Source organism: Medicago sativa, chromosome 3, assembly GCF_051527215.1.
Source record: "Medicago sativa cultivar Bolivia chromosome 3, Bolivia_mono, whole genome shotgun sequence".
Lineage (NCBI taxonomy): Eukaryota > Viridiplantae > Streptophyta > Magnoliopsida > Fabales > Fabaceae > Medicago > Medicago sativa.
Window position 1 is genome coordinate 58,571,906 of NC_140751.1, and position 20,995 is coordinate 58,592,900.

Genomic DNA, 20,995 nt, shown 5'->3' on the forward strand with positions numbered 1-20,995 from the left:
AAAACGAGTAAAATCCGTAAATTAACAAGGAAATTCACTTTACCACCATTTTGGCCGTTTTTGAAATTTCTAAAATCAACCATGGAAGTCGTAGATATGCTCGTTAGATTTCCTAGGAACTATTACATGCTTCGACTCGATAAGACTAGGACACTTTATGCCCTTTTTAGTGAAGGAAAAAGGGTCAAAAACGAGCAAAATCCGTAATTTAACAAGGAAATTCACTTTACCACCATTTTGGCCGTTTTTGAAATTTCTAGATATGCTCGTTAGATTTCCTAGGAACTATTACATGCTTCGATTCGATAAGGCTAGGCCACTTTATGCCCTTTTTAGTGAAAGAAAAAGGGTCAAAAACGAGTAAAATCCGTAAATTAACAAGGAAATTCACTTTACCACCATTTTGGCCGTTTTTGAAATTTCTAAAATCAACCATGGAAGTCGTAGATATGCTCGTTAGATTTCCTAGGAACTATTACATGCTTCGACTCGATAAGACTAGGACACTTTATGCCCTTTTTAGTGAAGGAAAAAGGGTCAAAAACGAGCAAAATCCGTAATTTAACAAGGAAATTCACTTTACCACCATTTTGGCCGTTTTTGAAATTTCTAGATATGCTCGTTAGATTTCCTAGGAACTATTACATGCTTCGATTCGATAAGGCTAGGCCACTTTATGCCCTTTTTAGTGAAAGAAAAAGGGTCAAAAACGAGTAAAATCCGTAAATTAATACGGAAATTCACTTTACCACCATTTTGGCCATTTTTGAAATTTCTAAAATCAACCATGGAAGTCGTAGATATGCTCGTTAGATTTCCTAGGAACTATTACATGCTTCGATTCGATAAGGCTAGGCCACTTTATGCCCTTTTTAGTGAAGGAAAAAGGGTCAAAAACGAGTAAAATCCGTAAATTAACAAGGAAATTAACTTAACCCCCATTTTAGCCGTTTTTTAATATTCTAATATAAACCATTGAAGTCGTATATATGTTTGCTAGAATTCCTAAGAACTATTACATGGTTCGATTCGATAAGGCTAGGCCACGTTATTCCCTTTTTAGTGAAAGAAAAAGGATCAAAATCGAGTAAAATCCGTAAATTAACAAGGAAATTCACTTTACCACCATTTTGGCCTTTTTGAAATTTCTAAAATCAACCATGGAAGTCGTAGATATGCTCGTTAGATTCCCTAGGAACTATTACATGCTTCGATTCGATAAAGCTAGGCCACTTTATGCCCTTTTTTGTGAAACAAAAAGGGTCAAAAACGAGTAAAATCCGTAAATTAACCAGGAAATTCACTTTACCACCAATTTGGCCGTTTTTGAAATTTCAAAAATCAACCATGGAAGTCGTAGATATGCTCGTTAGATTTCCTAGGAACTATTACATGCTTCGATTCGATAAGGCTAGGCCACTTTATGCCCTTTTTAGTGAAGGAAAAAGGGTCAAAAACGAGTAAAATCCGTAAATTAACAAGGAAATTCACTTTACCACCATTTTGGCCGTTTTTGAAATTTCTAAAATCAACCATGGAAGTCGTAGATATGCTCGTTAGATTTCCTAGGAACTATTACATGCTTCGACTCGATAAGACTAGGACACTTTATGCCCTTTTTAGTGAAGGAAAAAGGGTCAAAAACGAGCAAAATCCGTAATTTAACAAGGAAATTCACTTTACCACCATTTTGGCCGTTTTTGAAATTTCTAGATATGCTCGTTAGATTTCCTAGGAACTATTACATGCTTCGATTCGATAAGGCTAGGCCACTTTATGCCCTTTTTAGTGAAAGAAAAAGGGTCAAAAACGAGTAAAATCCGTAAATTAACAAGGAAATTCACTTTACCACCATTTTTGCCGTTTTTGAAATTTCTAAAATCAACCATGGAAGTCGTCGATATGCTCGTTAGATTTCCTAGGAACTATTACATGCTTCGATTCGATAAGGCTAGGCCACTTTATGCCCTTTTTAGTGAAAGAAAAATGGTCAAAAACGAGTAAAATCCGTAAATTAATACGGAAATTCACTTTACCACCATTTTGGCCGTTTTTGAAATTTCTAAAATCAACCATGGAAGTCGTAGATATGCTCGTTAGATTTCCTAGGAACTATTACATGCTTCGATTCGATAAGGCTAGGCCACTTTATGCCCTTTTTAGTGAAAGAAAAAGGATCAAAATCGAGTAAAATCCGTAAATTAACAAGGAAATTCATTTTACCACCATTTTGGCCATTTTGAAATTTCTAAAATCAACCATGGAAGTCGTAGATATGCTCGTTAGATTTCCTCGAAACTATTACATGCTTCGATTCGATAAGGCTAGGCCACGTTATACTCTTTTTAGTGAAGGAAAAAGGGTCCAAAACGAGTAAAATCCGTAAATTAACCAGGAAATTCACTTTACCACCATTTTGGCCGTTTTTGAAATTTCTAAAATCAACCATGGAAGTCGTAGATATGCTCGTTAGATTTCCTAGGAACTATTACATTCTTCGATTCGATAAGACTAGGCCACTTTATGCCTTTTTTAGTGAAAGAAAAAGGGTCAAAAACGAGTAAAATCCGTAAATTAACAAGGAAATTAACTTAACCCCCATTTTAGCCGTTTTTTAATATTCTAATATAAACCATTGAAGTCGTATATATGTTTGCTAGAATTCCTAGGAACTATTACATGGTTCGATTCGATAAGGCTAGGCCACGTTATGCCCTTTTTAGTGAAAGAAAAAGGATCAAAATCGAGTAAAATCCGTAAATTAACAAGGAAATTCACTTTACCACCATTTTGGCCTTTTTGAAATTTCTAAAATCAACCATGGAAGTCGTAGATATGCTCGTTAGATTCCCTAGGAACTATTACATGCTTCGATTCGATAAAGCTAGGCCACTTTATGCCCTTTTTTGTGAAAGAAAAAGGGTCAAAAACGAGTAAAATCCGTAAATTAACCAGGAAATTCACTTTACCACCATTTTGGCCGTTTTTGAAATTTCTAAAATCAACCATGGAAGTCGTAGATATGCTCGTTAGATTTCCTAGGAACTATTACATGCTTCGATTCGATAAGGCTAGGCCACTTTATGCCCTTTTTAGTGAAAGAAAAAGGGTCAAAAACGAGTAAAATCCGTAAATTGACAAGGAAATTCACTTTACCACCATTTTGGCCGTTTTTGAAATTTCTAAAATCAACCATGGAAGTCGTAGATATGCTCGTTAGATTTCCTAGGAACTATTACATGCTTCGATTCGATAAGGCTAGGCCACTTTATGCCCTTTTTAGTGAAGGAAAAAAGGGTCAAAAACGAGTAAAATCCGTAAATTAACAAGGAAATTCACTTTACCACCATTTTGGTCGTTTTTGAAATTTCTAAAATCAACCATGGAAGTCCTAGATATGGTCGTTAGATTTCCTAGGAACTATTACATGCTTCGACTCGATAAGACTAGGCCACTTTATGCCCTTTTTAGTGAAAGAAAAAGGGTCAAAAACGAGTAAAATCCGTAATTTAACAAGGAAATTCACTTTACCACCATTTTGGCCGTTTTTGAAATTTCTAAAATCAACCATGGAAGTCGTAGATATGCTCGTTACATTTCCTAGGAACTATTACATGCTTCGATTCGATAAGGCTAGGCCACTTTATGCCCTTTTTAGTGAAAGAAAAAGGTTCAAAACGAGTAAAATCCGTAAATTAATACGGAAATTCACTTTACCACCATTTTGGCCATTTTTGAAATTTCTAAAATCAACCATGGAAGTCGTAGATATGCTAGTTAGATTTCCTAGGAACTATTACATGCTTCGATTCGATAAGGCTAGGCCACTTTATGCCCTTTTTAGTGAAAGAAAAAGGGTCAAAAACGAGTAAAATCCGTAAATTGACAAGGAAATTCACTTTACCACCATTTTGGCCGTTTTTGAAATTTCTATAATCAACCATGGAAGTCGTAGATATGCTCGTTAGATTTCCTAGGAACTATTACATGCTTCGATTCGATAAGGCTAGGCCACTTTATGCCCTTTTTAGTGAAGGAAAAAGGGTCAAAAACGAGTAAAATCCGTAAATTAACAAGGAAATTCACTTTACCACCATTTTGGTCGTTTTTGAAATTTCTAAAATCAACCATGGAAGTCCTAGATATGCTCGTTAGATTTCCTAGGAACTATTACATGCTTCGACTCGATAAGACTAGGCCACTTTATGCCCTTTTTAGTGAAAGAAAAAGGGTCAAAAACGAGTAAAATCCGTAATTTAACAAGGAAATTCACTTTACCACCATTTTGGCCGTTTTTGAAATTTCCAAAATCAACCATGGAAGTCGTAGATATGCTCGTTACATTTCCTAGGAACTATTACATGCTTCGATTCGATAAGGCTAGGCCACTTTATGCCCTTTTTAGTGAAAGAAAAAGGGTCAAAACGAGTAAAATCCGTAAATTAATACGGAAATTCACTTTACCACCATTTTGGCCATTTTTTAAATTTCTAAAATCAACCATGGAAGTCGTAGATATGCTCGTTAGATTTCCTAGGAACTATTACATGCTTCGATTCGATAAGGCTAGGCCACTTTATGCCCTTTTTAGTGAAAGAAAAAGGGTCAAAAACGAGTAAAATCCGTAAATTAACAAGGAAATTCACTTTACCACCATTTTGGCCGTTTTTGAAATTTCTAAAATCAACCATGGAAGTCGTAGATATGCTCGTTAGATTTCCTAGGAACTATTACATGCTTTGATTTGATAAGGCTAGGCCACTTTATGCCCTTTTTAGTGAAATAAAAAGGGTCAAAATCGAGTAAAATCCGTAAATTAACCAGGAAATTCACTTTACCACCATTTTGGCCGTTTTTGAAATTTCTAAAATCAACCATGGAAGTCGTAGATATGCTCGTTAGATTTCCTAGGAACTATTACATGCTTCGATTCGATAAGGCTAGGCCACTTTATGCCCTTTTTATTGAAAGAAAAAGGGTCAAAAACGAGTAAAATCCGTAAATTGACAAGGAAATTCACTTTACCACCATTTTGGCCGTTTTTGAAATTTCTAAAATCAACCATGGAAGTCGTAGATATGCTCGTTAGATTTCCTAGGAACTATTACATGCTTCGATTCGATAAGGCTAGGCCACTTTATGCCCTTTTTAGTGAAGGAAAAAGGGTCAAAAACGAGTAAAATCCGTAAATTAACAAGGAAATTAACTTTACCACCATTTTGGCCGTTTTTGAAATTTCTAAAATCAACCATGGAAGTCGTAGATATGCTCGTTAGATTTCCTAGGAACTATTACATGCTTCGATTCGATAAGGCTAGGCCACTTTATGCCCTTTTTATTGAAAGAAAAAGGGTCAAAAACGAGTAAAATCCGTAAATTGACAAGGAAATTCACTTTACCACCATTTTGGCCGTTTTTGAAATTTCTAAAATCAACCATGGAAGTCGTAGATATACTCGTTAGATTTCCTAGGAACTATTACATGCTTCGATTCGATAAGGCTAGGCCACTTTACGCCCTTTTTAGTGAAGGAAAAAGGGTCAAAAACGAGTAAAATCCGTAAATTAACAAGAAAATTCACTTTACCTCCATTTTGCCCGTTTTTGAAATTTCTAAAATCAACCATGGAAGTCATAGATATGCTCGTTAGATTTCCTAGGAACTATTACATGCTTCGACTCGATAAGACTAGGACACTTTATGCCCTTTTTAGTGAAAGAAAAAGGGTCAAAAACGAGCAAAATCCGTAATTTAACAAGGAAATTCACTTTACCACCATTTTGGCCGTTTTTGAAATTTCTAAAATCAACCATGGAAGTCGTAGATATGCTCGTTAGATTTCCTAGGAACTATTACATGCTTCGACTCGATAAGACTAGGCCACTTTATGCCCGTTTTAGTGAAAGAAAAAGGGTCAAAAACGAGTAAAATCCGTAATTTAACAAGGAAATTCACTTTACCACCATTTTGGTCGTTTTTGAAATTTCTAAAATCAACCATGGAAGTCGTAGATATGCTCGTTAGATTTCCTAGGAACTATTACATGCTTCGATTCGATAAGGCTAGGCCACTTTATGCCCTTTTTAGTGAAAGAAAAAGGGTCAAAACGAGTAAAATCCGTAAATTAATACGGAAATTCACTTTACCACCATTTTGGCCGTTTTTGAAATTTCTAAAATCAACCATGGAAGTCGTAGATATTCTCGTTAGATTTCCTAGGAACTATTACATGCTTCGATTCGATAAGGCTAGGCCACTTTATGCCCTTTTTAGTGAAAGAAAAAGGGTCAAAAACGAGTAAAATCCTTAAATTAACAAGGAAATTCACTTTACCACCATTTTGGCCGTTTTTGAAATTTCTAAAATCAACCATGGAAGTCGTAGATATGCTCGTTAGATTTCCTAAGAACTATTACATGCTTCGATTCGATAAGGCTAGGCCACTTTATGCCCTTTTTAGTGAAATAAAAAGGGTCAAAATCGAGTGTAAAATCCGTAAATTAACCAGGAAATTCACTTTACCACCATTTTGGCCGTTTTTGAAATTTCTAAAATCAACCATGGAAGTCGTAGATATGCTCGTTAGATTTCCTAGGAACTATTACATGCTTCGATTCGATAAGGCTAGGCCACTTTGCCCTTTTTATTGAAAGAAAAAGGGTCAAAAACGAGTAAAATCCGTAAATTGACAAGGAAATTCACTTTACCACCATTTTGGCCGTTTTTGAAATTTCTAAAATCAACCATGGAAGTCGTAGATATGCTCGTTAGATTTCCTAGGAACTATTACATGCTTCGATTCGATAAGGCTAGGCCACTTTATGCCCTTTTTAGTGAAGGAAAAAGGGTCAAAAACGAGTAAAATCCATAAATTAACAAGAAAATTCACTTTACCACCATTTTGACCGTTTTTGAAATTTCTAAAATCAACCATGGAAGTCATAGATATGCTCGTTAGATTTCCTAGGAACTATTACATGCTTCGACTCGATAAGACTAGGACACTTTATGCCCTTTTTAGTGAAAGAAAAAGGGTCAAAAACGAGCAAAATCCGTAATTTAACAAGGAAATTCACTTTACCACCATTTTGGCCGTTTTTGAAATTTCTAAAATCAACCATGGAAGTCGTAGATATGCTCGTTAGATTTCCTAGGAACTATTACATGCTTCGATTCGATAAGGCTAGGCCACTTTATGCCCTTTTTAGTGAAAGTAAAAGGGTCAAAAACGAGTAAAATCCGTAAATTAATACGGAAATTCACTTTACCACCATTTTGGCCATTTTTGAAATTTCTAAAATCAACCATGGAAGTCGTAGATATGCTCGTTAGATTCCCTAGGAACTATTACATGCTTCGATTCGATAAAGCTAGGCCACGTTATGCCCTTTTTAGTGAAAGAAAAAGGATCAAAATCGAGTAAAATCCGTAAATTAACAAGGAAATTCACTTTACCACCATTTTGGCCTTTTTGAAATTTCTAAAATCAACCATAGAAGTCGTAGATATGCTCGTTAGATTCCCTAGGAACTATTACATGCTTCGATTCGATAAAGCTAGGCCACTTTATGCCCTTTTTGTGAAAGAAAAAGGGTCAAAAACGAGTAAAATCCGTAAATTAACCAGGAAATTCACTTTACCACCATTTTGGCCGTTTTTGAAATTTCTAAAATCAACCATGGAAGTCGTAGATATGCTCGTTAGATTTCCTAGGAACTATTACATGCTTCGATTCGATAAGGCTAGGCCACTTTATGCCCTTTTTAGTGAAGGAAAAAGGGTCAAAAACGAGTAAAATCCGTAAATTAACAAGAAAATTCACTTTACCACCATTTTGACCGTTTTTGAAATTTCTAAAATCAACCATGGAAGTCATAGATATGCTCGTTAGATTTCCTAGGAACTATTACATGCTTCGACTCGATAAGACTAGGACACTTTATGCCCTTTTTAGTGAAAGAAAAAGGGTCAAAAACGAGCAAAATCCGTAATTTAACAAGGAAATTAACTTTACCACCATTTTGGCCGTTTTTGAAATTTCTAAAATCAACCATGGAAGTCGTAGATATGCTCGTTAGATTTCCTAGGAACTATTACATGCTTCGATTCGATAAGGCTAGGCCACTTTATGCCCTTTTTATTGAAAGAAAAAGGGTCAAAAACGAGTAAAATCCGTAAATTGACAAGGAAATTCACTTTACCACCATTTTGGCCGTTTTTGAAATTTCTAAAATCAACCATGGAAGTCGTAGATATACTCGTTAGATTTCCTAGGAACTATTACATGCTTCGATTCGATAAGGCTAGGCCACTTTACGCCCTTTTTAGTGAAGGAAAAAGGGTCAAAAACGAGTAAAATCCGTAAATTAACAAGAAAATTCACTTTACCTCCATTTTGCCCGTTTTTGAAATTTCTAAAATCAACCATGGAAGTCATAGATATGCTCGTTAGATTTCCTAGGAACTATTACATGCTTCGACTCGATAAGACTAGGACACTTTATGCCCTTTTTAGTGAAAGAAAAAGGGTCAAAAACGAGCAAAATCCGTAATTTAACAAGGAAATTCACTTTACCACCATTTTGGCCGTTTTTGAAATTTCTAAAATCAACCATGGAAGTCGTAGATATGCTCGTTAGATTTCCTAGGAACTATTACATGCTTCGACTCGATAAGACTAGGCCACTTTATGCCCGTTTTAGTGAAAGAAAAAGGGTCAAAAACGAGTAAAATCCGTAATTTAACAAGGAAATTCACTTTACCACCATTTTGGTCGTTTTTGAAATTTCTAAAATCAACCATGGAAGTCGTAGATATGCTCGTTAGATTTCCTAGGAACTATTACATGCTTCGATTCGATAAGGCTAGGCCACTTTATGCCCTTTTTAGTGAAAGAAAAAGGGTCAAAACGAGTAAAATCCGTAAATTAATACGGAAATTCACTTTACCACCATTTTGGCCGTTTTTGAAATTTCTAAAATCAACCATGGAAGTCGTAGATATTCTCGTTAGATTTCCTAGGAACTATTACATGCTTCGATTCGATAAGGCTAGGCCACTTTATGCCCTTTTTAGTGAAAGAAAAAGGGTCAAAAACGAGTAAAATCCTTAAATTAACAAGGAAATTCACTTTACCACCATTTTGGCCGTTTTTGAAATTTCTAAAATCAACCATGGAAGTCGTAGATATGCTCGTTAGATTTCCTAAGAACTATTACATGCTTCGATTCGATAAGGCTAGGCCACTTTATGCCCTTTTTAGTGAAATAAAAAGGGTCAAAATCGAGTGTAAAATCCGTAAATTAACCAGGAAATTCACTTTACCACCATTTTGGCCGTTTTTGAAATTTCTAAAATCAACCATGGAAGTCGTAGATATGCTCGTTAGATTTCCTAGGAACTATTACATGCTTCGATTCGATAAGGCTAGGCCACTTTATGCCCTTTTTAGTGAAAGTAAAAGGGTCAAAAACGAGTAAAATCCGTAAATTAATACGGAAATTCACTTTACCACCATTTTGGCCATTTTTGAAATTTCTAAAATCAACCATGGAAGTCGTAGATATGCTCGTTAGATTCCCTAGGAACTATTACATGCTTCGATTCGATAAAGCTAGGCCACGTTATGCCCTTTTTAGTGAAAGAAAAAGGATCAAAATCGAGTAAAATCCGTAAATTAACAAGGAAATTCACTTTACCACCATTTTGGCCTTTTTGAAATTTCTAAAATCAACCATAGAAGTCGTAGATATGCTCGTTAGATTCCCTAGGAACTATTACATGCTTCGATTCGATAAAGCTAGGCCACTTTATGCCCTTTTTGTGAAAGAAAAAGGGTCAAAAACGAGTAAAATCCGTAAATTAACCAGGAAATTCACTTTACCACCATTTTGGCCGTTTTTGAAATTTCTAAAATCAACCATGGAAGACGTAGATATGCTCGTTAGATTTCCTAGGAACTATTACATGCTTCGATTCGATAAGGCTAGGCCACTTTATGCCCTTTTTAGTGAAGGAAAAAGGGTCAAAAACGAGTAAAATCCGTAAATTAACAAGAAAATTCACTTTACCACCATTTTGACCGTTTTTGAAATTTCTAAAATCAACCATGGAAGTCATAGATATGCTCGTTAGATTTCCTAGGAACTATTACATGCTTCGACTCGATAAGACTAGGACACTTTATGCCCTTTTTAGTGAAAGAAAAAGGGTCAAAAACGAGCAAAATCCGTAATTTAACAAGGAAATTAACTTTACCACCATTTTGGCCGTTTTTGAAATTTCTAAAATCAACCATGGAAGTCGTAGATATGCTCGTTAGATTTCCTAGGAACTATTACATGCTTCGATTCGATAAGGCTAGGCCACTTTATGCCCTTTTTATTGAAAGAAAAAGGGTCAAAAACGAGTAAAATCCGTAAATTGACAAGGAAATTCACTTTACCACCATTTTGGCCGTTTTTGAAATTTCTAAAATCAACCATGGAAGTCGTAGATATACTCGTTAGATTTCCTAGGAACTATTACATGCTTCGATTCGATAAGGCTAGGCCACTTTACGCCCTTTTTAGTGAAGGAAAAAGGGTCAAAAACGAGTAAAATCCGTAAATTAACAAGAAAATTCACTTTACCTCCATTTTGCCCGTTTTTGAAATTTCTAAAATCAACCATGGAAGTCATAGATATGCTCGTTAGATTTCCTAGGAACTATTACATGCTTCGACTCGATAAGACTAGGACACTTTATGCCCTTTTTAGTGAAAGAAAAAGGGTCAAAAACGAGCAAAATCCGTAATTTAACAAGGAAATTCACTTTACCACCATTTTGGCCGTTTTTGAAATTTCTAAAATCAACCATGGAAGTCGTAGATATGCTCGTTAGATTTCCTAGGAACTATTACATGCTTCGACTCGATAAGACTAGGCCACTTTATGCCCGTTTTAGTGAAAGAAAAAGGGTCAAAAACGAGTAAAATCCGTAATTTAACAAGGAAATTCACTTTACCACCATTTTGGTCGTTTTTGAAATTTCTAAAATCAACCATGGAAGTCGTAGATATGCTCGTTAGATTTCCTAGGAACTATTACATGCTTCGATTCGATAAGGCTAGGCCACTTTATGCCCTTTTTAGTGAAAGAAAAAGGGTCAAAACGAGTAAAATCCGTAAATTAATACGGAAATTCACTTTACCACCATTTTGGCCGTTTTTGAAATTTCTAAAATCAACCATGGAAGTCGTAGATATTCTCGTTAGATTTCCTAGGAACTATTACATGCTTCGATTCGATAAGGCTAGGCCACTTTATGCCCTTTTTAGTGAAAGAAAAAGGGTCAAAAACGAGTAAAATCCTTAAATTAACAAGGAAATTCACTTTACCACCATTTTGGCCGTTTTTGAAATTTCTAAAATCAACCATGGAAGTCGTAGATATGCTCGTTAGATTTCCTAAGAACTATTACATGCTTCGATTCGATAAGGCTAGGCCACTTTATGCCCTTTTTAGTGAAATAAAAAGGGTCAAAATCGAGTGTAAAATCCGTAAATTAACCAGGAAATTCACTTTACCACCATTTTGGCCGTTTTTGAAATTTCTAAAATCAACCATGGAAGTCGTAGATATGCTCGTTAGATTTCCTAGGAACTATTACATGCTTCGATTCGATAAGGCTAGGCCACTTTCTGCCCTTTTTATTGAAAGAAAAAGGGTCAAAAACGAGTAAAATCCGTAAATTGACAAGGAAATTCACTTTACCACCATTTTGGCCGTTTTTGAAATTTCTAAAATCAACCATGGAAGTCGTAGATATGCTCGTTAGATTTCCTAGGAACTATTACATGCTTCGATTCGATAAGGCTAGGCCACTTTATGCCCTTTTTAGTGAAGGAAAAAGGGTCAAAAACGAGTAAAATCCGTAAATTAACAAGAAAATTCACTTTACCACCATTTTGACCGTTTTTGAAATTTCTAAAATCAACCATGGAAGTCATAGATATGCTCGTTAGATTTCCTAGGAACTATTACATGCTTCGACTCGATAAGACTAGGACACTTTATGCCCTTTTTAGTGAAAGAAAAAGGGTCAAAAACGAGCAAAATCCGTAATTTAACAAGGAAATTCACTTTACCACCATTTTGGCCGTTTTTGAAATTTCTAAAATCAACCATGGAAGTCGTAGATATGCTCGTTAGATTTCCTAGGAACTATTACATGCTTCGATTCGATAAGGCTAGGCCACTTTATGCCCTTTTTAGTGAAAGTAAAAGGGTCAAAAACGAGTAAAATCCGTAAATTAATACGGAAATTCACTTTACCACCATTTTGGCCATTTTTGAAATTTCTAAAATCAACCATGGAAGTCGTAGATATGCTCGTTAGATTCCCTAGGAACTATTACATGCTTCGATTCGATAAAGCTAGGCCACGTTATGCCCTTTTTAGTGAAAGAAAAAGGATCAAAATCGAGTAAAATCCGTAAATTAACAAGGAAATTCACTTTACCACCATTTTGGCCTTTTTGAAATTTCTAAAATCAACCATAGAAGTCGTAGATATGCTCGTTAGATTCCCTAGGAACTATTACATGCTTCGATTCGATAAAGCTAGGCCACTTTATGCCCTTTTTGTGAAAGAAAAAGGGTCAAAAACGAGTAAAATCCGTAAATTAACCAGGAAATTCACTTTACCACCATTTTGGCCGTTTTTGAAATTTCTAAAATCAACCATGGAAGTCGTAGATATGCTCGTTAGATTTCCTAGGAACTATTACATGCTTCGATTCGATAAGGCTAGGCCACTTTATGCCCTTTTTAGTGAAGGAAAAAGGGTCAAAAACGAGTAAAATCCGTAAATTAACAAGGAAATTCACTTTACCACCATTTTGGCCGTTTTTGAAATTTCTAAAATCAACCATGGAAGTCGTAGATATGCTCGTTAGATTTCCTAGGAACTATTACATGCTTCGACTCGATAAGACTAGGACACTTTATGCCCTTTTTAGTGAAGGAAAAAGGGTCAAAAACGAGCAAAATCCGTAATTTAACAAGGAAATTCACTTTACCACCATTTGGCCGTTTTTGAAATTTCTAGATATGCTCGTTAGATTTCCTAGGAACTATTACATGCTTCGATTCGATAAGGCTAGGCCACTTTATGCCCTTTTTAGTGAAAGAAAAAGGGTCAAAAACGAGTAAAATCCGTAAATTAATACGGAAATTCACTTTACCACCATTTTGGCCATTTTTGAAATTTCTAAAATCAACCATGGAAGTCGTAGATATGCTCGTTAGATTTCCTAGGAACTATTACATGCTTCGATTCGATAAGGCTAGGCCACTTTATGCCCTTTTTAGTGAAAGAAAAAGGGTCAAAAACGAGTAAAATCCGTAAATTGACAAGGAAATTCACTTTACCACCATTTTTGGCCGTTTTTGAAATTTCTAAAATCAACCATGGAAGTCGTCGATATGCTCGTTAGATTTCCTAGGAACTATTACATGCTTCGATTCGATAAGGCTAGGCCACTTTATGCCCTTTTTAGTGAAAGAAAAATGGTCAAAAACGAGTAAAATCCGTAAATTAATACGGAAATTCACTTTACCACCATTTTGGCCGTTTTTGAAATTTCTAAAATCAACCATGGAATTCGTAGATATGCTCGTTAGATTTCCTAGGAACTATTACATGCTTCGATTCGATAAGGCTAGGCCACTTTATGCCCTTTTTAGTGAAAGAAAAAGGATCAAAATCGAGTAAAATCCGTAAATTAACAAGGAAATTCATTTTACCACCATTTTGGCCATTTTGAAATTTCTAAAATCAACCATGGAAGTCGTAGATATGCTCGTTAGATTTCCTCGAAACTATTACATGCTTCGATTCGATAAGGCTAGGCCACGTTATACTCTTTTTAGTGAAGGAAAAAGGGTCAAAAACGAGTAAAATCCGTAAATTAACAAGGAAATTCACTTTATCACCATTTTTGCCGTTTTTGAAATTTCTAAAATCAACCATCACTACTACAATTTTGACATATAATAGCGCCACTGTTATAGCGCTTGTGCAAAAATGCTATTAAAAAGGCCATAGTCAGCTGTTTGATAGCGCTTCTGAAAAAACGCTATTATTTGCTACCACTTAGATAGCGCTTCTGTGTAAACGCTAATATTTAGCTACCTTCGTTAGCGTTTTTATGTGAACGCTAATATTTGGTTACCCTTCTTTAGCGCTTTTATGAAAGCAATAATATATGATTGTATAATAAAATAAAATAAAGTATATGCCTAAATTTATTTTTATTTTGACCCATTATCAAAAAAAGAACATACATCGAACTCATCTTTCTTTCTCTATCGTTCTTTCTCACTCACTCACTCACAACCTACATCAACTCATCTAGATGGGCCAGATCTTGGAACTCGCTCTCCGTCGAACACCACCATCTTCATTTGAAACCCTTTCTCTTCAATCGATTTAACCCTAAAACTCTTCATCTCCATCGTCACTCATCCTCATCTCCCTACCGTGTTTGAACCCTAATAAAATCAAAAGGGGGAAAACTCGTTCTGCACTTCAATCGTTCTTCTTCTTCCAACTGGATCATAAATTTCAATAGCTCTTCGAAGTTGTGATGAATTCAGGAAAGGAATTTGGATCCTCAACCACCGTCGGTAGCTAGCTTTGTTCCTCTCTTCGTTCATCTCGTGAGGTGTGACCCAACCACGTGAAATTCACTCCCATCTCAACCTTTGTCCAGATCAATCCTTCTTCAATCACTAATCCATTCCCATCTCACATGAATCATAATCATTGTGAAATTTGGTGTGAGATTTGGCTCTAAACTTCAATTGTTTTAACAGGAAGGTTGATGACGCCTCGGTGGCACAACACCGAGTAATTGTGAAGAAAAGAGTGTGGTATCTAGACGCTGAGAACGGTGACAGGTTTCAGCAGTCTCAAGGTGAAGATGGAAAAAGATCACAGCCGAATCCAAAGCTAAGTAACCCACGGAAATTTTTACATGGGGAACATGTTGCTGCTGTATGGCCAATTTGGCTCACTGTAATTTGTGGGGAGGCTCTCAGTGGTTGAATTCCATGAAAGGTTGACATAGATTTGATAAGGTTCCTTTCTATTAAGTACCTTGCATTTAATTTAATAGTTCATGATTTATCAAGATATGTCCATGTGGTATGAAATAAAGTCACTAGTGCAGACTATTAAGGATGTCAAAAGTTAAATTCTTGTTGAATTATTGATGAATCATGGTAGTATTTTGGCTCAGTGCACTTGTTTTATATTCATCTTTAGTAGGCCTTTTGTATATGCATGCTGGATTTATAGCTTAGGTGTGTGATATTTGGCCCTGCATGCTAGTTGCTTTCGGCTTATTTAGAATGAGAATGTACCATATGTGTTGTGTTTTTAACAACTCTTTGATGTCACTGAATATTGAAGCATCTATAAGGTTTATCAAGTCTAATGCCAGTTGAAATAGAGCTTTATTTTATTGGGGGTAAATCTTAATTTTGAGGTGGCATGCTTTTGATTTTCTAATTGAATATTCAATATTCATGTTCTGTATGATTTTGGTTTCGAGCGATATTTAACCATGTCTTATTAGAAACTCCACAACAACAACAACAACCAAGCCTATTTTTACAAAATCGTCGACAGATTTGTCTTTAGAAGCAATTCACCGTACATCGATTCTACTTTGTTTTGGCAGGGAAGCTAGAGTTGTCAAATGAAAAGAAATGTATCTTTTCTTGTTATATTAACAAGTACATTTATAGGAGGAGCTCACTGAAAGATTGAGTGTACTTTGGTCCTTCAAAGATAAGTGATATCTATTTATTTTTATAATGAAATTGACATACATGTTCTAGCGTATGAAGCTTCTATAATGAAATCATTAAGCATTCAATCCTTGCTAGTTACTACTCTCATTCTTAAGAAAGAGAATGAAAATGAATCACTTAAGAAAGTGAGAGATAGTTAGAGAAATTAATTGAAATGAAAATTAATCATATAGATGAAACCAGTGCCTTTTTTTTTTTTAAATATGAGAGAATTAATATGATATAATGATCCGTGAGGACTACACAATGGATTCTATGTAAGCCAAGTGTTATGTTACAATTAATAGGAACTTTAACAGATATTTATCCCACTAGTAACTGTTAACATAATTGTTAATTACTTGGCTAATTCGATGTGCTTACTTGGCTCCTCGGTTAAATTCAACTTCATTATTTTGGTGTTAATGATGTATTCTAAAATTCATTGTATAGTTATGAAGCAATGTGTGGAATAAGAACCTTGGGATTTTGTTTTAGATACCATTGAGTAACCCCATATCATCAATGACAAACACGTATGGATGGTTTTTATGTTAATAATGATTTTGCACAGGATTTTACATATTAGTGTTTAGTTAATGGATACATAAATGGCTCTTATAAGGTTTTGGGATTATTATATTTAGTTAATGGATATATAGGTGGCTCTAAAAAATGTTTTATGCTTTTGTAACAAAAAAAAATTAGTATCATTTCTAATGCTATCCATAGTACTAGTTTTAGTAGAGTGTGCTACAACTTGGTGCTTGTAATGGGTCTTTGACTATAATTTTCTGATGATAGACTTAGCTATTCAGAGATTATGACTCAGCTGAACTTGACTAATGAAGAGGTATTGAAGATATAGGTGATATGCTAAAACTTGACCGCCTGTCGATGAAAGGAAGGTTATTGAAGATGTTGACAAATATAGGTGATATGCTATTGATGCAACAATTGTGCGCATCATGAAGAGTAGGAAAGTTTTGGTCCATCAACAATTAGTTTTGGAGTGCGTTGAGCAATTGGGGCGCATGTTCAAGGTATACTTTGCTTGAGTTAATTTATTGTTAATGTTAATGAGTTTTGGTGCAGAAAGTACCTTAGTTGCTGTATAAATTTTATCACAACATCATAGGCTACCTACCCTCAAGCTAAAGTGCAGGCTTCCTTCCATTGATTTTATGTTAGGCTTTTACTACCTTAGTCACTTTTTATAAGATTTTTTTTTTTACGAAAACAAACTCAATTAATTACATTAATAATTTTTTTTTGTTAAATGAGTATTTTGATGCTACTTTTATGTTGTTTATGTATGAAATCGAATGTTTACTTTAATAGGTCCAAATTAATTATGTTTTGCATGAGTAACCTCTCATACTTCTATACATCTACAAATGGCTCTTTACGTGTGAAATTGTTTGCCCTTTAACTTCCATCAAATCAATAACAAGCTTAGGAGTAGCCTTTTGATGACCACCAAGAGTTTCAATGGCACAAACAAAGCAACGATCAAGTTCAGGTGTCCATCTTAAACGAGGAACCTTTGATCTTACACACTACACCTTCCCTTCCACCGCAACTACTCGTTTCACCTTCTTCTTTCTAAGCTTTGCCTTATCATGGCTTGTGTTTTGATATCTACGAAGGACACATTGTCCTGACTAACAAGTTAAAATGGATTCATTCCGTAGTGTTTAGATGCCTGGCAGCCGCTGTTTTTATGGGTTTATTGTTATTGATTCTCATTTTGAATGTTAATTATTCTTTATGCTACTCTCGTTGTTAATAACATCTTTTACAGGTGAATGACTTCAACTAATGGTAAACGTGGTGTGACCCCGCATGCGAAAAAATTACAAAGCTGCATGCGAAAAATTCACAAAGCTAGAAGCCATGGAGATAATATTGAGGTAACTACATGCTTTATTAACAGTTTTTGTGATCTATATTTTTGTGATTCTATATTTTTGTTTAAGATGAATTTGAAGTTATTGTTGGACATACTTATGCCCTTGCATTTTATATGGTTCTGTTGGTTTTTGTGTTCAAGTGATGTTTGTTTACTATGTCATGTCCTTTGTTGAGATTTTTTGGACTTGTTAATGCATTGCTGGATTCATTTTGTATACCATGCAATCTTACTTCAAGTTCCTTGGAATATTCAAGGTCAACCAGTTGGGGAAGAAAGCTAAGGTTTTGTCAATTACATTGGAGTCATCGTTCGTCGGGAGGTTCCAATTAGTATGGAAAATTGGAGGAAAAAGGCCAAGGTTTTGTAAGTTACTTTAGGTTTGTCATTGTTCATATATACATATTGTGCACAGACTTTGCATTTTATGCAAGTGTACATTAGATGTCATTTGTAATTAAGATTTTGATCAACACATTATGGTTGTTTATGTCTATTAATGGATTACTAGTGTTTCTGATCTGTATATATATATATTTTTTGTCTAGTCAGTATATTATTATGAAGCTTTTGCTTGTAGATTTAATTTTTAAAATTAAAAAAATTGGGGCTTTTATTAGCGCTTTTCTAAAAGTGCTATTAATGGAAGGTAGTTAAGATAGCGCTTTTCGAAAAACGCTAAGAAACATCTGTTTAAAAAAAGCAAAAAAATAGGCTATATTAGCGCTTTTCTGAAAGCGCTATTGATGTGTTGCTATTTAATAGCGTTTGGAAAGCGCTATTATAGGCACCTGACCTTTTATAGCGGGGGCTTTCTTAGCGCTTGAGAAGCGCTATTAAGAGCCAAAATGAGTGCTATTAAAGGGGGTATTTTGTAGTAGTGCATGGAAGTCGTAGATATGCTCGTTAGATTTCCTAGGAACTATTACATTCTTCGATTCGATAAGACTAGGCCACTTTATGCCTTTTTTAGTGAAAGAAAAAGGGTCAAAAACGAGTAAAATCCGTAAATTAACAAGGAAATTAACTTAACCCCCATTTTAGCCGTTTTTTAATATTCTAATATAAACCATTGAAGTCGTATATATGTTTGCTAGAATTCCTAGGAACTATTACATGGTTCGATTCGATAAGGCTAGGCCACGTTATGCCCTTTTTAGTGAAAGAAAAAGGATCAAAATCGAGTAAAATCCGTAAATTAACAAGGAAATTCACTTTACCACCATTTTGGCCTTTTTGAAATTTCTAAAATCAACCATGGAAGTCGTAGATATGCTCGTTAGATTCCCTAGGAACTATTACATGCTTCGATTCGATAAAGCTAGGCCACTTTATGCCCTTTTTTGTGAAAGAAAAAGGGTCAAAAACGAGTAAAATCCGTAAATTAACCAGGAAATTCACTTTACCACCATTTTGGCCGTTTTTGAAATTTCTAAAATCAACCATGGAAGTCGTAGATATGCTCGTTAGATTTCCTAGGAACTATTACATGCTTCGATTCGATAAGGCTAGGCCACTTTATGCCCGTTTTAGTGAATGAAAAAGGGTCAAAAACGAGTAAAATCCGTAAATTAACAAGGAAATTCACTTTACCACCATTTTGGTCGTTTTTGAAATTTCTAAAATCAACCATGGAAGTCATAGATATGCTCGTTAGATTTCCTAGGAACTATTACATGCTTCGACTCGATAAGACTAGCCACTTTATGCCCTTTTTAGTGAAAGAAAAAGGGTCAAAAACGAGTAAAATCCGTAATTTAACAAGGAAATTCACTTTACCACCATTTTGGCCGTTTTTGAAATTTCTAAAATCAACCATGGAAGTCGTAGATATGCTCGTTAGATTTCCTAGGAACTATTACATGCTTCGATTCGATAAGGCTAGGCCACTTTATGCCCTTTTTAGTGAAAGAAAAAGGGTCAAAACGAGTAAAATCCGTAAATTAATACGGAAATTCACTTTACCACCATTTTGGCCATTTTTGAAATTTCTAAAATCAACCATGGAAGTCGTAGATATGCTCGTTAGATTTCCTAGGAACTATTACATGCTTCGATTCGATAAGGCTAGGCCACTTTATGCCCTTTTTAGTGAAAGAAAAAGGGTCAAAAACGAGTAAAATCCGTAAATTAACAAGGAAATTCACTTTACCACCATTTTGGCCTATTTTGAAATTTCTAAAATCAACCATGGAAGTCGTAGATATGCTCGTTAGATTTCCTAGGAACTATTACATGCTTCGATTCGATAAGGCTAGGCCACTTTATGCCCTTTTTATTGAAAGAAAAAGGGACAAAAACGAGTAAAATTCGTAAATTTACAAGGAAATTAACTTAACCCCCATTTTGGCCGTTTTTGAAAATTCTAAAATCAACCTTGGAAGTCGTAGATATGCTCGTTAGATTTCCTTGGAACTATTACATGCTTCGACTCGATAAGGCTAGGCCACTTTATGCCCTTTTCAGTGAAAGAGAATGGGTCAAAAACGAGTAAAATCCGTAATTTAACAAGGAAATTCACTTTACCACCATTTTGGCCGTTTTTGAAATTTCTAAATTCAACCATGGAAGTCGTAGATATGCTCGTTAGATTTCCTAGGAACTATTACTTGCTTCGATTCGATAAGGCAAGGCCACTTTATGCCCTTTTCAGTGAAGGAAAAAGGGTCAAAAACGAGTAAAATCCGTAAATTAACAAGGAAATTCACTTTACCACCATTTTGGCCGTTTTTGAAATTTCTAAAATCAACCATGAAAGTCGTAGATATGCTCGTTAGATTTCCTAGGAACTATTACATGCTTCGATTCGATAAGGCTAGGCCACTTTATGCCCTTTTTAGTGAAAGAAAAAGGGACAAAAACGAGTAAAATCCCTAAATTAACAAGGAAATTTACTTTACCACCATTTTGGCCGGTTTTTAAATTTCTAAAATCAACCATGGAAGTCGTAGATATGCTCGTTAGATTTCCTAGGAACTATTACATGCTTCGATTCGATAAGGCTTGGCCACTTTATGCCCTTTTTAGTGAAAGAAAAAGGGACAAAAACGAGTAAAATCCGTAAATTAACAAGGAAATTCACTTTACCCCCATTTTGGCCGTTTTTTAAATTTCTAAAATCAACCATGGAAGTCGTAGATATGCTCGTTAGATTTCCTAGGAACTATTACATGCTTCGATTCGATAAGGCTTGGCCACTTTATGCCCTTTTTATTGAAAGAAAAAGGGACAAAAACGAGTAAA

At 35.2% G+C, this 20,995-nt stretch overlaps 1 long non-coding RNA gene across 1 annotated transcript; it reads left to right on the forward strand.

Annotated features, from left to right (window-relative positions):
• Positions 1 to 16,315: 16,315 nt before the first annotated feature.
• Positions 16,316 to 18,280, forward strand: LOC146938606 (uncharacterized). The gene is made up of 3 exons (XR_015033395.1): positions 16,316 to 16,883; positions 17,645 to 17,753; positions 18,010 to 18,280. It is a non-coding gene; the product is annotated as an uncharacterized LOC146938606 (long non-coding RNA).
• Positions 18,281 to 20,995: the final 2,715 nt, after the last annotated feature.